Here is a 16,056-nt window from a genome sequence, read left to right on the forward strand (position 1 = left end):
GGCAGGGGCTATTGTCTGTGTGCCCCCCCACCCCACCCTCTCCCCACGGGGCCCCTTGTCAGATAGCTTCATTCAAATGCAGAAAGCTTTCCAGTCAAGTCAGAGCCTTTGACTTTGCCTCGAGCTTCTCTCTACTGAACGGTGATCTGCCCCACCCCACCCCACCCCACTCCCTCCTTCCATTTCTCCACCTTGAGGCTCCCCCTTCGGCCCCGCGCGGAGGGAAGGGGCTGAGGGTGGGGAGGGAGGCTGAGGGACAAACTCAGCGCGGGTTGCGCTCCGGCTGGGGGTCGTTGTCCCTGATGCCCCGCCGGCCAGCGAACACGGGTGCTTGGGCCTTGGCCAGGTGCCCGGCGAGCTGTCCTCGCCTTCCCCCGGCTGCTGCTCCCGCTCCAGCCCCGCCAGCTCCTCTCTGGACGGCTCTGCGCCCTGCCTCTGTGGCAGCTCCAGCACCTCCGTCTCCACCGCCTCCCTGAAGCCCTCGCGCTGCGCCCGCGCCACCGCGTCTGGCCGGGGCTGCGGGAGCAGCTCCCGGTGCGCGCAGCCGGCCTCTAGCGGGGTCACTGGGGCTGCCGGGCGAGACCGCCTCCCAGGCCTCGGAGATGTTGTCCACAGTGTCCACGACGCTGTAGTCCCGCCGGAAGGCCAGGGCCGCCAAGAGCTCGCCCGCGCCCCGGGCCCTCGCCGGCGGGACGTGGAAGACCCTCCGCAGAGAGCAGGCCTTGAACGTGGCGACCAGGCCCTGGGTGGCTGGCTGGCTGGATGAGGGCTGGGGCGTCTGTGGGCAGGTCCTCCACGCTCATGTCGTCGGAGAGGTCGTCCAGGTTCCCGGGACGGCCGGGAGCGCGTGCCGGGCGCAGTACATCTCCACCGCGGCGCAGAAGTCCCAGAGCCCCTTCTGGAAGAGGCTCCTGGTGACCCGGGCCCCCTGTGCGAGCGCCGCAGCGCGGGCAGGTTGGGCTTGGAGAAGCCCCTGAGAGCGCGCGGGTTCTCAGCGAGGAACACCAGCAGCGGCTTCAGCTTGAAGCCGTCGGCGGCGTTGCTGCTGAGCACCAGGGTCAGGAGATAGCGGGTGCCTGCGAGCCCGGGGTCTGGCGTCTCCGCCACGGAAGGGCCCGTCCTGCCAGGCAGCCGCCTCCAAAACAACCGGGTCTCGTCCCCACGGAACACCTGCCGGGCCGCCTTGCCGCCGTCTGGGATCACTCTCTGCAGCGGCGCCCAGCACCTGCGCGCAGCCCGTGAAGCGCCTTTAAGCGCGCCAACCGGCCACGGCTGGCCTCGACGGTCTCGGCCCCAGCCCCGCGCCTTGCGCCCGCTTGAGCTCCGCGAGCAGGCTGCGGGCCTTCTCCTGGCCCAGCACCGCGCTGCCGGGCGCCGCGCGCCTCCTTGGGTCCTCGATCCGCACGCTCAGCAGCCGCTCCGTGTTCTCCATCACCAGACTGCGGCCGTGCGTCAGCCTGGCGGTGGCGCGCGGCGTGGACGCCTGCGAACTCGCTCGGATCTTGTCCTTGCCGCGGATGGTAGCCACGGGGGCGGCGGACAGCGCTAGGGTCCTCCCGATCCCGCTGAGCTTCTCTCGAGCTTCACCTGCAGGTCGATGGCCTTGCGGTCCCGCTTGGCGCTCCGGCGCTGGCGCGCACGCGGCGGCCTCTCCAGGGCGGGCTTCGGGCCCACACCGCTCTCTCCAGCATATTTCTGCTCCCGCCCCGTGCCCGCCGATTTCGGGACCGCCGCCGCCCCTGCCCCGACCCCATGTAAAACGGGTAGCTGCATTCTCGGGTGCTAAGTGCCCACGCGCCCGGGGAAAACCGTCAGAGGTCACCGGCTGGTGTCTGGCTCTAGGTGGGGGATTCCGGGCCATATCTGGCCGGAGCTCGCTGCCCACTGGATGGATTCTTGCCCCACAGACCACAGAAACTTCACCAAAAACTCACCGCCACCTGCCCTGGCTCCCAGGACACCAGCCCATCTCACCTACTCGCAGGCCTCAGTGAAGCCTCCAGGGTGGCAGGACACACCGCAAACTGATGTCGGACCAAGCACAGAAATTACCAGACGTCAGAGCCTGGCCCAGGGACGGCAGCCATGGCGCATGACCCCAGCTTCCCGCTTGGCAGCGGCCAGGCAAAGGAGAGGAACCAGCTGGCCAGCGGTGGCTGCCATGCCGGGGCCCTGACTTACCAGACGTGAGCCATGTCGCTAAGGGTGTCAGGACTCGGGGCTTTTGTTTCTGGGTGTGTTGTGGGGTTTTTTTAATTCACTTGTTTTGGGGCCATGCCACCGGGCATGTGGGATCTTAGTTCCCCAACCGGGGGTGGAACCCGAGCTCCCCGCTGTGGAAGAGCGGAGTCCTAGCCCCTGTACCACCAGGGATGTCCTGTGTTTGACTGTTTCTATGGAGGAAATGCTCGTGCAGGGGAAACCGCCCAGACAGCGTACTTCGGCCCGGCCCCGCGTCCTTCCACAGCGCGGTGGGCGGCCCAGGGCTCAGAGGCAGCCCCGCAGTCGGGACGGGTGATGGGAGCCTGACCGGGGAGCACCCCGGGGGGTCTCAGAGTTGCCGGCAGGACGCCAGCTGAGCCCGACTCGGGCAGGTCTGGCAAGGCCACTGCAGGTGCTCCCAGGCCCAGCGGTGTCTCAGGAACACCCAGGAATGGCAGTCGGGGCGGGGAGGGCGGGGTGGGGGTCCCCTCTCCCCCTCACCCGGCCATGCTCCTGGGCTGGTCTGCTCTCCTTCCTGCGTGTGAGCAGGTTCTTCTTCATGGGGCAGCCCCTGGGTTACCCACCAGGATCACAAACACCCAAGAGCCCCTGACACAGAGAGATGTTCTGGTCCCATCCAGAGGACAGGCAGGCCCAGAGGGCAGAAGAGCCCAAGAGGGCAGAGACAAGATCATGGTGTGTGTCCCAGAATGAGAGGAGAACAATGGCCAGCATGCCCTGTCGGCCTGGGCAGACGACTCCAATAGAGCCACTAAAGGCTGGAGCTGCCTGTGCCGCTGGAGGGGAGCCCGGCACGGATGAAGTGACAGCAGTGGGGGGCGGAGTGCTGATGGGGCTTTGTTTTGAAACGTCTATGCGGCCCACGTTCACGCACATCCACGCGTGCACTGCCCGTGTGGACACGAGGGACATGAGGGACAAAGGACATACAGTGGGCAACAGTGACCGTCTCCTGGGAGGCAGACTGGGTGTGAGGCATACACTTTATACACTTGTGCTGAGGTCTGAATTACTATATAATGCACCTACATTTTAAATTTTTCTTTAAAATGGCAAGACATAAATAATGACCACTGTATTTCTATCTTTGTGCAACAGAAACTACTAAACTATAGTAAGTCCCCTACATAAGAACAAGTTCTATTCCAAGAGCAGCTCTGTAGGTCCAACAAAGTTAGCCTAGGTACCTAACTAACACAACTGGCTACACAGTACTGCAACAGTACTGTATTTAGTATGGCTACATAGTACTATGATAGTACTATCATATAGTACTGGCTACATAGTACTGGATAGTACCGTATATAGTACTGTCTACATAGTACTGCAATAGCACTGTATATAGTACTGCCTACATAGTAGTGGATAGTACTGTATATAGTACTGCCTACATAGTACTGGATAGCACTGTATATAGTACTGCCTACATAGTACTGGATAGTACTGTATATAGTACTGCCTACATAGTACTGGATAGCACTGTATATAGTACTGCCTACATAGTACTGTGATAACACTGTATATAATACTGGCTACACAGTACTGCATAGCACTGTATACAGTACTGGTTACATAATACTATAATAGTACTGTATGTAGTATTGGTTACAGAGTACTATAATAGGTTTATAATACTTTTCACATAAATAATACATAAGAAATAAACACACAAAATAAACAAAGCGTCTTTAATCTTACAGCCTAACACCTTAGAAAGTACGGGAGCAGAGCACAAGCCCTGATTAGAGGGACGGGCACGGAGTGAACGGGCACGAAGAGTCACTGGTGGAGCTGGGCGAGGAGGGGGAGGTGGCAGAGAGAAGGATCGTCAGCAACAGGAGACGGAGGGCGGGCGGTGACGTCACTCAGGCCTGACGTTGAGGCACAGGTTCTGGCTCCTTGCTGGATTCAATTCCATCTCCCTCTTTAAAAGCCGATCCAGGGACGTCTGGGCAGTGGCTCTTTTTTTCTCATCATAGATGACACGGTAGCACTGGATTGCGTTCTGAACAGCTGCCTCAACCTTCGTGTACCGTTCCACATTCGGGTCCTGGGCCTCGAAAACGAACAGCGCCTCCTCAAACAGGGAGAACCCCCTGGCCATGTCCTGCGTCGTGAATCTCCTCAGCTCTTCACTTCGTTCTTCCTCCTCCTGTCTCTCCTCGTCCTTCCTCTGGGCCTCCAGTTCCATCAGGTCTTCGTTAGTGAGCTCCTCGTGTTGCACAGCAAGGAGTTCAATGAAGTCATCCTCCTGCAGATCCAGCTCCAGCTTCTCACTGAGGGTCACTAAGTTGCTGAAAACCTCTCTGGACTCCTCATCCACCTTCTCGAATTCACGAAAATCATGAACAAACTGTGGGCAAAGGTTCTTCCATACGCCATTCATGGTGCCGGCCGTAACCTCACGCCAAGCAAAGTCAATGTTTTTTATGGCCTTGTAGATGTTATAGTCTTTCCAAAATTGTCGCAAGGTTGTTCCTGACTCATCATTCGCCTTTACTGCCTGACGGAAAGTGTGACGTAAATAATACTTCTTGAAAGTCGATATAACTCCCTGGTCCATGGGTTGGATAAGGGGCGTACTATCTGGTGGGAGACGCACTACTTTGACGTTGGGATGAAAATCGTCCATGAACAGGGGGTGGCCTGGAGCACTGTCAAGCAACAAAAGAATGTTGAATGGGACATCCTTCTCCAAGCAGTATATCTCTACTTCTGGGATGAAGTGGTGGAAAAACCAGTCCTGGAAAATAGCCTGCGTAACCCAAGCGTTGGGGTTACTCTTCCACACAACAGGGAGAGAGCCCTTGGCTATGTTTCGGAGGGCTTTGGGGCTCTCTGAATGGTAAACCAAGAGAGGCTTCAGCTTCATATCACCGGAGGCATTGCCACCGAACAGCAGAGTCAGCCTGTCCTTTGCTGCTTTGTAGCCCGGCAGCAGCTTTTCCTCCTTACTGATGTAACTTCGGTCTGGCATCCTCTTCCAGTACAGTCCTGTCTCATCCACATTAAAAACCTGCTCTGGTAAATATGCTCCTTCATCAATAATTTCTCGAAGCATGTCGGGAAATTCCTGGGCAGCAGCCATATCTGCACTCGCTGTCTCATCACTTACTTTTACGTTGTGAAGGTTGACTCTGGCCTTGAACCGATAAAACCAGCCACAGCTGGCGTTAAAAGACGGGCCGTCTGATTCTTCCCCGTATTTCTTCTTCAGGTCTTCATACAGGCTTTTAGCTTTCTCTTGAATCAGCATTATGTTGAGCGGGGCTCGACGCTGATGCTGGTCCTGCAACCACACGCTGAGAAGTTTCTCCATCTCCTCCATCGCTTTCCCACGCCGCTTGGATATGATCGTCGACATCATCGACACAGCAGACTTCACGTGTTCCAGGATCTTGTCCTTGTTCTTGACGATCGTGCCGATGGTTGAACGGTTCAAGTTAAACGAACGAGCGACATCTGTCATCTTTTCACCTCGCTCCACTCTCTCAATTATCTTCACTTTCGTTTCCATCGTTATCGCATGGCGCTTCTTAGTAGTACCAGCTACATCACCGCTGCTCTTACGCTTGCTTCCAGACATCCTGGGCTTGAAATAAAGATACTGTACTACTGTACTGTGAAGTACACAAACGCACAACCCCGTGTAGAACTTGCACGCATGTGACAATGTACCCCAGACACGTGAACTTACATGACTGGACATGCAAACACATGTTCACATCTTCAAAAGTTTGCAACCGGCAAATTCATATACAAGGGACTTACTCAACTCTGTATATGATGGTGTGAGCCTGGACCAGGGTGCCAGGCAGGGCCCAGCCCAAGGGTGAGGGACCGGGGGTGGGAGGCGAGGTGGGGCTGGGCACAGCTGCTTATGGTGACCTTCCCGGGACTGGGGTGAAGAAGGGTTGGGGGCAGAGTTCAGCAGGATATGGCATCTCTGACTGTGGAGGACTCACAGCTCACCTGAGCTCCATCCGAGAAGGGCTTGGCCGGCTCTGTGAGGTCTCCAAGCTGTTGGTCCTCAGGAGGGGCCTGGACCAGGGCTGAGGGGGAAGGGGAGCGTTAGTGTCTGCAGCCCCGCCCCGCGGACACAGGGGTCGGACACCCAGAGGTCAATGTGCGGCTGGACACTGGCTGGGGACTCAGAGTTGGATGAGACCTCGCTTGCCCTCGGACTCACACAGAAGGCGGCAGCCCCTTCTGACCCACACACACATGCGACCTCAAGAGTACCCCCAAGGCCTTTGAAACCCAAGTCACTGAAACGCCAAGGAAACAGTCATCAGATGCTTCCTTCGGCTGCAGCTGGGTAGTCGGTAAAGAGCTGTGTCAGCAGGCCTGAGCCTGTCCAAACCCCGCACGCTCCCAGCAAGTCTGGCCCTTGATCTGCTCCCAGTAGGGGACCTCAAAGCCCTTGGAAGATTCTGCCTGGTAACAGCAGGCAAGCCCCCCGGGGGACAGCACCCTAGGCATGCGGCTGCACATCGCTGCCAGGGGCACTAAGCACGACCCGCACAGCTCCCGCAGGGCAGGACTCCGGAACTTCATGCCTGGTGTCTCGCAGACTGGGCACCTTTTCCCACTGCTGACTTTAATCTGCACCCTTTCACTGTAATAAACGACACCCATGACTATAACAGTCTTGTCGATTCCTGCAGTTCCTAGCAAATCACTAAGCCTAAGGGTGGTCTTGGGGACCCTGAATGAAAACATCTGTCTGCACAAACAAAGTATACATAAGTTCACATGAGCATTTATCATAACAGCCAAAAGGTACCAACAACCCAAATATCCATTAACAGTTAAATAAACAGAATGTGCTATAACCATACAACTGGATACGACAAGGCATAAAAACGAGTGAGATACTGACATACTACACCATGAACGCTGAAAACATTACACTCAATGAAAGAAGCCCATCCTCAAAGCCACACACCGTATGACTCCATTTACTAAGACATCCAGAGTAAGAAAGTACACAGGAGACATCAAGCAGTTAGTGGCTGCCAAGGCACTGGGAGAGGGCAGAATGGGGAGTGACTGCTGCTGGGCACAGAGTTCATCTGAAGGTGATTACACTATGGTGTTAGACATGGGTGAGGGTTGTACTAAAACCTATGAACTGTACGGTATTTTGACACGTGTGTTACAGCTGACTACAGATGAGTTTTTGTTTTGTTGTTGAAGTGCTATGGTTTCCACCCCTTGATACAAAGGCCCAAGCAGGCAAAGGGGCCGCACAGACACTGTGAGTGAACAAGTACACAAAGGCACGGGCACTGCTGGCCGTCACCGGCTACCCCTCCTGCGGGCCAAGTGGCTGCCACCTCCTCAGCCGTGTGAGTGCCCACCCAGACCCAGGTGAAGACATCATACCGCACAAACCGCAAAGCCACCCTTGGCCGGGCTTTCTCCACTCCCTCCAGACAAAGGAGGACACCCTGCTTGTGACTGGAGGGTCTCATGGTCCAGCTCTCAAACCAGACTGGGCTCCACCAGGCCAAGGACCTTGCGCTCTCTCCCTTCCCTGCTGGATCCACAGGGCTGGCACATGCCATGCACTCAGTGAATTCACCGAGAAGGAAAAGAGAAAGAAGGCCCAGAGCACCCTCAGAAGGGGAAATGTCACGCCAACTACAGGCTCACACCTCTGGGAGGCTCACAGATGAGGAAAGTCTCCAAACAGGTCACGGCTTCTGACTCTTCTTCCCAGCGATGAGGACACAGAGAGCCGGGGCACAGCGAGCAGGCACTCAGGACCAAGGGTCATGGGCTGGGTCCCCCTGCACATTCCCCTGCCCCCAGCCCGGGCCCTGGGGCTCACCAGTCTCCTGAAACATCCGAGCGAGGTCCTCCACAAGCCCCACAGCCTCCTCGCCGCTCTCGGGGCACTGGGACTCCACCCAGACCCGGGTGTCGGGGGGCAGCACGCCCAGGAACTGCTCCAGCACCAGCAGCTCCAGCATCTGCTCCTTGGAGTGCACCTCGGGCCGCAGCCACTGGCGGCACAGCTCCCGGAGCCGGGCCAGCGCCTCGCGGGGCCCCGCGGCCTCCTCATAGCGGAAGCCCCGGAAGCACAGCCGGGGGTCCCAACCGAGAGCAGGCAGCGGGGGGTGGGGCTGAGGCTTGGAGAACGGTTCCGGATCCCACGGGACGTCCTCGTCCTCCTCCATCTTGATGATCACAAGCTCCTCCTGACCGAAGGGTGCCGAGTGGGCTGCCATGGTGAGGCGTGGGGAAGCTGGCCTCCCAGTCTTCACTCAGCCACACGCACCGTCTTCCTGGGACACACACACCCCCAATCAGGGCTGTGAACCACCCACACCCCTCCAACCACTTACACCCTGCAAGGCCACTTGCCGTGAGGGAGAGCATCCCCAAACCCGGCCACTGGGCAGCTGGCTGAGAACACCTCACACTGGGAACCTGGTTAGGACAGTGAGGGACAGGGTCCTGGAGGGAAGCCTTTAGGAGTTCAGGCCAGATTGGGCCAAGGAGGAGGGCTGCTCCTGCGGAGGGAGCGTGGACATGTGCAGTGTCTCAGTGACAGAAAACCCGGTTAGCAGCCAAGAAGAGGTGTCGGTGGGAACCAGCCGAGGCCCAGGGACCAGGGAGGGTCCCAGCCCAGGGACCGAGTGCGGGATGCAGTCTGTGGGGCACTGGAAAGAGTGACAGAAGGGAGAAGTCCACGATGGCAGCTGGGGACAGGGAGAGCAGCCACACAGGCAGAGCGAGAGCGGGGGCCTACCCTGAGGGCCTTCCTTCCTTCACGTCAGGCTCCTTTGGGGCCCGGTCCTGTTCAATGGTAAAATTTCCAAACAGCAAACAGGAGCTACTGCTATTAAGTGTTCACCAAAAGATCCTGAAAACCAGCAACCCCTCAGCTGGCAACTCTGGGGAAAGGAATTGGAGGAAGACATCTGCTTTTCCTTTTGTAACGTCTGCAAAGCATCTGAATTTCTTTCTTTCCACCGGTCATTTGCTACCACTGTAACTTAAGAACACAGATCATTTTCCGTGCCAATGCATGGCTTTAACAGGGTTTGTCAGGGCTCCCCTGAACCAGGCCGCCCGGTCCAACAATGCCCAAACACCCGGGTTCTGAACCCCGAATACCCTGCCCCGACCAGCCTGCACTCTCACCTCAGGTGGGCACGCGCACAGGTGTAGCGGGAGCAGGGAGGTGGCCTGAGCTGCAGAAATCCAGGAAGACTTCTCAGGGGAGGTGCGTTTAGGGGGAGCTGGGCGGAAGAGCTGGGCGGAAGAGCTGACCGAGTGTGTGCACAGAAATGGGAGCCGCCGGCCGGAGGCCCAGAAACTCCACTGAGGCAGCGACCACCTCTGATGCACAAGGACTGACCCTGAGGCGCGGCCAGAGCCCAGCTCCTCGCGGATCACTTCCGGGCCGCGACTCGCTTCCGGGACAGGCCCAGTCCCGCCGGACTCCATGTCCCAGCAGCCCCCGCGCCGCCGATCCGAGGAAATCGCTGAGGACCTCAGGGAGCGGTTGGTGCTCCTCTGCCCTCTTGTCCCGCGCCCTCTGGCCAGCTGCACACCCTGCCCCGGGCTTTTCCCCACGCGCCTGCTGTCTCCCGCGGACTCACTGCCCTCAGGAACTAGGCGTGGAACAACGCCGCCGTGCAGAAACGACGACCAAACACCCTGGGGTCCCAGGACCAGGAGCTTCCTGGCTACCCCACGGACTATTTCCGGAGGCTTGTTCCCACCCCGCCCCTCGCCCCCTCTCCCGAGCACCCAGCCACCTCCCCACGACACTGCACGCTGGCCGGCGGAGGTGAGTGGGGGTAACCCGACGCTTCTGCAGCTCTTTGACAACCTTCCGCGCCGGGAAGTGGAATTGGCGCGAGCCCGGCTCCGCCTCTGAGGCCCGCCGGGAAATGTAGTCCTTGGCTTGTCACAAGACCTTCCCAGCCCAGCTGCGGATACTACATTTTCCAGGGGGCAGCTGGGGAATGGAGTTCTTCAGGGCCCTGAGACCAGCGCTCCACTGCGCTTTGGCTGAGGTCGGGTCCTGTCCCTGGTTCTGAGGAAAGGAGCCGATGGGTCCACGCGCGCGCGGCCTCTCCGCCATGGCCTGCCTCACGACCTCACCTGCGTCTCTACCCCTCCCTCCGTTAGGATGTGGCATCTCCTCCCACCGGGTCACCTGTCTCCTCCAGCCGCTGGGCCACACTCCAGCTCCACCGGGGCAGCTCCTGCCTCCCCGTCCGCAGGCGTTTACCAGCCACACCATGCTGGGCCGCCTCAACAGGTCCCTGTCTGATGCCTGGCATTTTGAAATGACCGGCTTCCAAAAGCTGGGCACCACCTCCCAGAAAGCCTTCCCTATCAGTCCTCTCCTCTGGCCCCAGCTGGATTTGGGTGCCTCAACAGTTGCCCGTCATAGCCATTGTCACACAGAATATGACCACCTTTAGACTGGCAGCTCTGAAACCAGTCTCTCCCACCCTGGTCTCCCCACACCCAGCACCTTACAAGTGCCCATAATTTGTGTAATTTATTAATCCAGTCAGTCACCAGGCTCCTCAGCAAAGCACCTTCTCTTTTTGCCATCCCTTTTGCTGCTCTTGCCAGGAAAGCCGGACAGGGGTCACATCTGCCCTTTCCTCCTAGAAGGCTGGTCCTCACCCTGGCTCAGGCTGCTTATGTGTGGTGACAGCGGGCCCACCGCCGCAAGTGCTAGCCGGGTGACAGGAATGCTCTCTCCCAATTTTACTCTTGGTGTGTCAGCGTGTGCATGTGGGCGTGTGTGTACATGCAGGTGCGTGTGTACGTGCATGTGCACCCACATGGGCACATGCAGGTACCTGTGTTGAAAGGAGTCGAGGCCAGACAGCCCTGTCTCACCACCTGGGGCTCATCTAGCTGCGGTACAAGAACGCCTTCCCTTGCAGACTCTGTGTTGACAGTCCACATGGTAGGTCTGCAGACTCAGGCAGATACCCCAGTGTGCTTCAGACATCACTCTGCTGATAAAGGTCCATATGTCCATCTAGTCAAAGCTATCATCTTTCCAGTAGTCATGTACCGATGTGAGAGTTGGACCATAAAGAAGGCTGAGCGCCCAAGAATTGATGCTTTCGAATTGTGGTGCTGGAGCAGACTCTTGAGAGTCCCTGGGACTGCAAGGAGATCCAACCAGTCCATTCTAAAGGAAATCAACCCTGAATATTCATTGGAAGGACTGATGCTGAAGTGGAAGCTCCAATACTTTGGCCACCTGATGCAAAGAGCCGACTCACTTGAAAAAGACGCTGATGCTTGGAAAGACTGAAGGCAGGAGGAGAAAGGGGGTGACAGAGGATGAGATGGTTGGATGGCATCACCAACTCAATGGACATGACTTTGAGCAGACTCAGGGAGATAAAGGCATGGCAACCCACTCCAGTATCCTTGCCTGGAGAATCCCATGGACAGAGGAGGCTGGTGGACTATAATCCATAGGGTGGCAAAGAGTTGGATATGACTGAAGTGACTTAGCACGCACAGCACCAGGAGATGTCAGACAGAGAAGCCTTGCGTGCTGCAGCCCAAGGGGTCACAAAGAGCCAGACACAACAGAGACTGAACACCAACAACAAGGGGACGGGAGAACCAGCTGCATGTTGAAGCCATTGAACCCTCAGGAATGACAGGTTTTTCAAAGAGCTCTAGATCTGGGAGACCATCAAAATGACAAAAGGTTCAGCCTCAGAGGCTAGAGGGAAGCCAAGACAACCACGGCACAGAAACCCAGGGAAGAAAGCAAGGAATGATACCTGGTATCAAAAGCCGCACATGCCCATAGGCTCTGGCGCAGTGGAGGCTCAGATAACACAAGTCATGGAAGCCCAAAGGGGTGAGGATGGCATGGAAGGTGAGCCAGGAGAGTAGGAAGCCCCCATCCAGAACTGGTGGGAAGTCACAGTGGGGCACAGACAGTCAGGGCTGGCAAACAGGAGAGGCTCGTCTCAACCGTGGCCCCTCACCACAAGGAAGGCTGCTCTGGTGGGCTGTGCTTGGCAACTACTGTTCTACAGGGTGTGTCTCTGACATGGGTGGGCACTCCTGGGTCCAGCAGCTCATCTGCCAATCAGAAAACACCGCCCTCAAGCCTGGTGCTCTGTGTGCCACTGTACAAAGTTGGCCGTGCATGAGGTATGAAAACCACGAGTGACACGTGGCAGGGTCTACCCTCCAGAAACAAAACTCATCAGACAAAGCGCATCTGCAATCAGGCCCAAGCCTCAAATCATACAGGTCATTTAAAGAGGTCTGTCCATTTAAAGAGTCTGTGCCCGTGGCCACTCACCCACCCTCCACGGGCCCCATCTGGGCTGAGTGCAGGCTTCCTGACGACTCTTCTGTTGCCACCGTCATGGGGCCTGTGGAGGCCCTGCAGCAGCCCGAGCCTGTCGCCTCCTTTCCTGGAGCAGCTCCCGGAGGTGGGCAAGGGTACAGTGGACAGCCCGGGACACCTGCAGGCTGCGTTCCCGGTTGGGATCGTTCTCTGAGAGGACTCGCAGGCCAGCGGCAAAGTGGGACAGGGCCCGGGCCAGGTGCTCGGGGCACAGCGCACCCACACCTGCATCCTCGGCCTCCGCACCCCCTGTGGCCTCTGACTCCGGTCTTCTAGAGGCCAGGCCCTGCCCAGCCTGGCAGGGCAGCCCAGAGCCACGGACATGCCCACCATCCATACCCAGGGGGGTGGGCGAGGGCTCCCCGTGGGCCTGCAGCAGATGGCTAATGTCGGCCTCGGCCACGTCCCCCAGGCCTGCGCGGCTGGCTAGTGCCACAATGCTGCAGGGGAGCTGGGGTACGGCGCTGGGCTCGGGAGCACCAGCCAGCACGCACTCGGGCCAGAGCTTCCTCCAGGCACTGTTCATGGTGGCAGGCTGCAGCTCCGCCCAGGCCTCAGCGATGTTGTCCACAGCGGTCATGACAGTGTAGCTGCGCCAGAATTCCCACATGGAGAGCCGGTCTGCACCACCCGTCTCCTGGACCAGCTGGCTGAGTGTGCGGCGCAGATACTGGGCCTTGAAGGTGGTGATGACACCCTGGTTCATGGGCTGGATCAGGGTGGATGTGTTCTTGGGCAGGAACTCGACTCGCACGTGGGCCGAGAGGCCACCCAAGTGGGCAGGGTGGCAGGGCGCGCTGTCCAGCAGCAGCAGGGCACGGTGTGGGAGGCCGTGGCTAGCACAGTAGCTTTCCACAGCGGGGCAGAAGCAGCTAGTAAACCACTCCTGGAAGATGACAGGCGTCAACCAGTCGTTGCGGTTGGAGCGCCAGACCACAGGCAGGCTGGCTTTGGAGCAGCCCCTGAGGGCACGCGGGTTCTCAGAGGGGTACACCAGCAGGGGCTTCAGCTTGAAGTCACCAGCCGCATTGCCACCGAGTAGCAGGGTCAGGTGGTCCTTAGAGGCCTTGGGCCCGGGCCCAGCTGTCCCCTCCAGCGCCAGAAGCATGCGCTCAGGCAGCCGCTTCCAGAACAGGCCTGTCTCGTCCACGTTGAAGACCTGCCGCGGTGAGTAGCAGCCCTCCTCCAGGATGGCGCGCAGCACTGCCGGGTAGCGTGCGGCAGCCTGGGCGTCGGCCACGGCGGGCTCGTCCGTCAGCAGCACGTTGTGGCGCACCTTGAACCGGGCAAACCAGCCATTGCTGGCCCCAAAGGTCTCGGCCTGGCCGCCGCCGCCCTGCTCGTGCTGCAGCTGGGCGAAGAGCCGGCGCGCCTGGTCCTGGATGAGCAGCGTGCTGACCGGCAGGTTCTGCCGCTTCTGCTCCTCGATCCACAGGCTCAGCAGGCGCTCCATGCGGCCCATCAGCACGCCCCGGCAGCGCGTGAGCTGCGTGGCGCAGACGGGCGTGGCTGCCTGAGAACTGGCCCGGATCCTGTCCTTGTTGACACGGATAGAGGCGACCGTGGAGGTGGCCAGCCCCAGGGCCCGGGCAATCTGCGTCAGCTTCTCCCCCTCCTCAAAGCGCCGAAGTACCTCCAGCTTCACGTGCAGGGTAATGGACTTACGGTCCCGCTTGGCACTGTGGCGGAGGCCAATCCCGAGGGGTGCCTTCCCCAAGCCCTGCGGCTGGGGGGGCTTCAGGCTGCCTCCCCGAGCCATGCACCTCAACACGCTCTCTTCCCTCTGCCCGTCCGCAGTACCCAGCGCCGTGCCACAGTGGCCCCTCGGCCTCTCCTGCCATGCCATCTCTGCCTGAAGAGGGGAACACACGGGAGTTACTGTGAGTCCGAGACAGCCGAGACCACCGCCTGGCCCTCCCATGCTCTGACCTAGGGCCCGCAGCCTTGCGGACCACTGCCTCGGAGGCAGGTCCAGTCCCTTCTCTCCCTAATGCGAAGCAAACTGCATACACACTTCTGAGCATTCTTTGCAACCAGAGGAGCATTTCGCTTAGTTTTCATTTATGAGATCAAAAAGAGGTCTCCTGGAGGGCAGCAAAGGCGACACAGACATAAAGAACAGACTTTTGGACACAGTGGAGGAAGGAGAGTGGGATGATTTAAGAGAATAGCACTGAAGTGTCTACGTTACCATATGTGAAATGGAGAGCCAGTGGGAGTTTGATGTAGACACAGGGAACCCAAAGCCGGTGCTTGGTGACAACTTAGAGGGATGTGAGGGGGGGGGCATTCAAGAAGGAGGGGACATATGTGTACCTACGGCCAATTCATGTTGATGTTTGGCAAAAGCCATCAAAATATTGCAATTATCCTCTAATTAAAAAATAAATGAAGAGGCTGAACATGCCAAAAAAACAAAAACATCTGCCAGGAGACTTTGCTCTTCCCCCAGCAAAACTCTTGAAACCATAAGGGAATGCGAAGAGAGCCTAGAAATCCTGACCCACCTCACAGACACTGATGAGCAGGAGCATCTCCATGCTTCTCACTCAGTGAGAGACTGAATAAAGCCTCCTAAACACATCCACATTCTAATCCCAGGAAACCATGAGTAAATGACCTTTCAAGGCAAAAGGGACAGGTGTGATTAAGATAATAATCTTGAGAGGCAGAGATTATCCTGAGTCATCCAAGTGGGCCCTACACGTAATCAGGGATCCTTGTAAGAGGATGCAAAAAATTTCACTCACTCAGAAGACAATGTGAGAAAAAAAGAGAGAAGGCAATGTGACCCCTGAAACCTAGAGCTTCAGAAGGAACCAGCCCTGCCAGTGCCCTGATGTTAGCCCAGGAGACCTGCTGCAGATTTCGGAGCTCCAAACTCCTAAGGTAATAAATCTGTGTTGTTTGAAACCACTGAAGTCTGTAGTAATATGGTACAGCCATGACAGGAAACTAACACAGAAGGAAACTTCCTTAAATCATGCCACCACTGTGGAGCGCCTGGGTACAGAGAAGGTGGCTCTCCACACAGCAGCCAACTTCTCCACACAAGTCGGGAGAATTCCCTGGAGGCCCAGTGGTTAAGACTCCACACTTCCACTTCAGGGGGCACAGGTTTGATCCCTGGCTGGAGAACTAGGGTTCCCACAAGTTGCGAAGTGCTGCCCTCCCCCCCAAAAAACCAATGGCTCTTCTGCTCAGGGTCCTCCCAGGCCTCCCACCTTGAGTCAAAGCCACAGTCATCACCAGCTTTGTCAAGGGCCTATAAGCCTCCTCTCCTTTGTTTACTCCTGACCACATCCTTAGGGCAGGCTAAGGGCACCCCCAGCCCAGGGCCTTTGCTACCGTGGCTCTTTGGACCACAGTAGGCTGCTCTTCCCTCTAATAGGCGGGGCTTATTCCTTCTTCTGCAGGTCTCTGCTCAAGGGTAACCTGATCAGAGAAGCCCTCCCCACCTT

The 16,056-nt window shown here is 57.9% G+C and overlaps 1 long non-coding RNA gene across 1 annotated transcript; it reads left to right on the forward strand.

Annotated features, from left to right (window-relative positions):
- The first annotated feature begins 9,712 nt into the window (after positions 1-9,712).
- On the forward strand, positions 9,713-15,511 carry LOC145514388 (uncharacterized). The gene is made up of 2 exons (XR_014060113.1): positions 9,713-14,247; positions 14,393-15,511. It is a non-coding gene; the product is annotated as an uncharacterized LOC145514388 (long non-coding RNA).
- Positions 15,512-16,056: the final 545 nt, after the last annotated feature.

The sequence above is a fragment of the Giraffa tippelskirchi genome, chromosome 7 (assembly GCF_054371585.1).
Source record: "Giraffa tippelskirchi isolate mGirTip1 chromosome 7, T2T-mGirTip1v1.2.pri, whole genome shotgun sequence".
Classification (NCBI taxonomy): domain Eukaryota; kingdom Metazoa; phylum Chordata; class Mammalia; order Artiodactyla; family Giraffidae; genus Giraffa; species Giraffa tippelskirchi.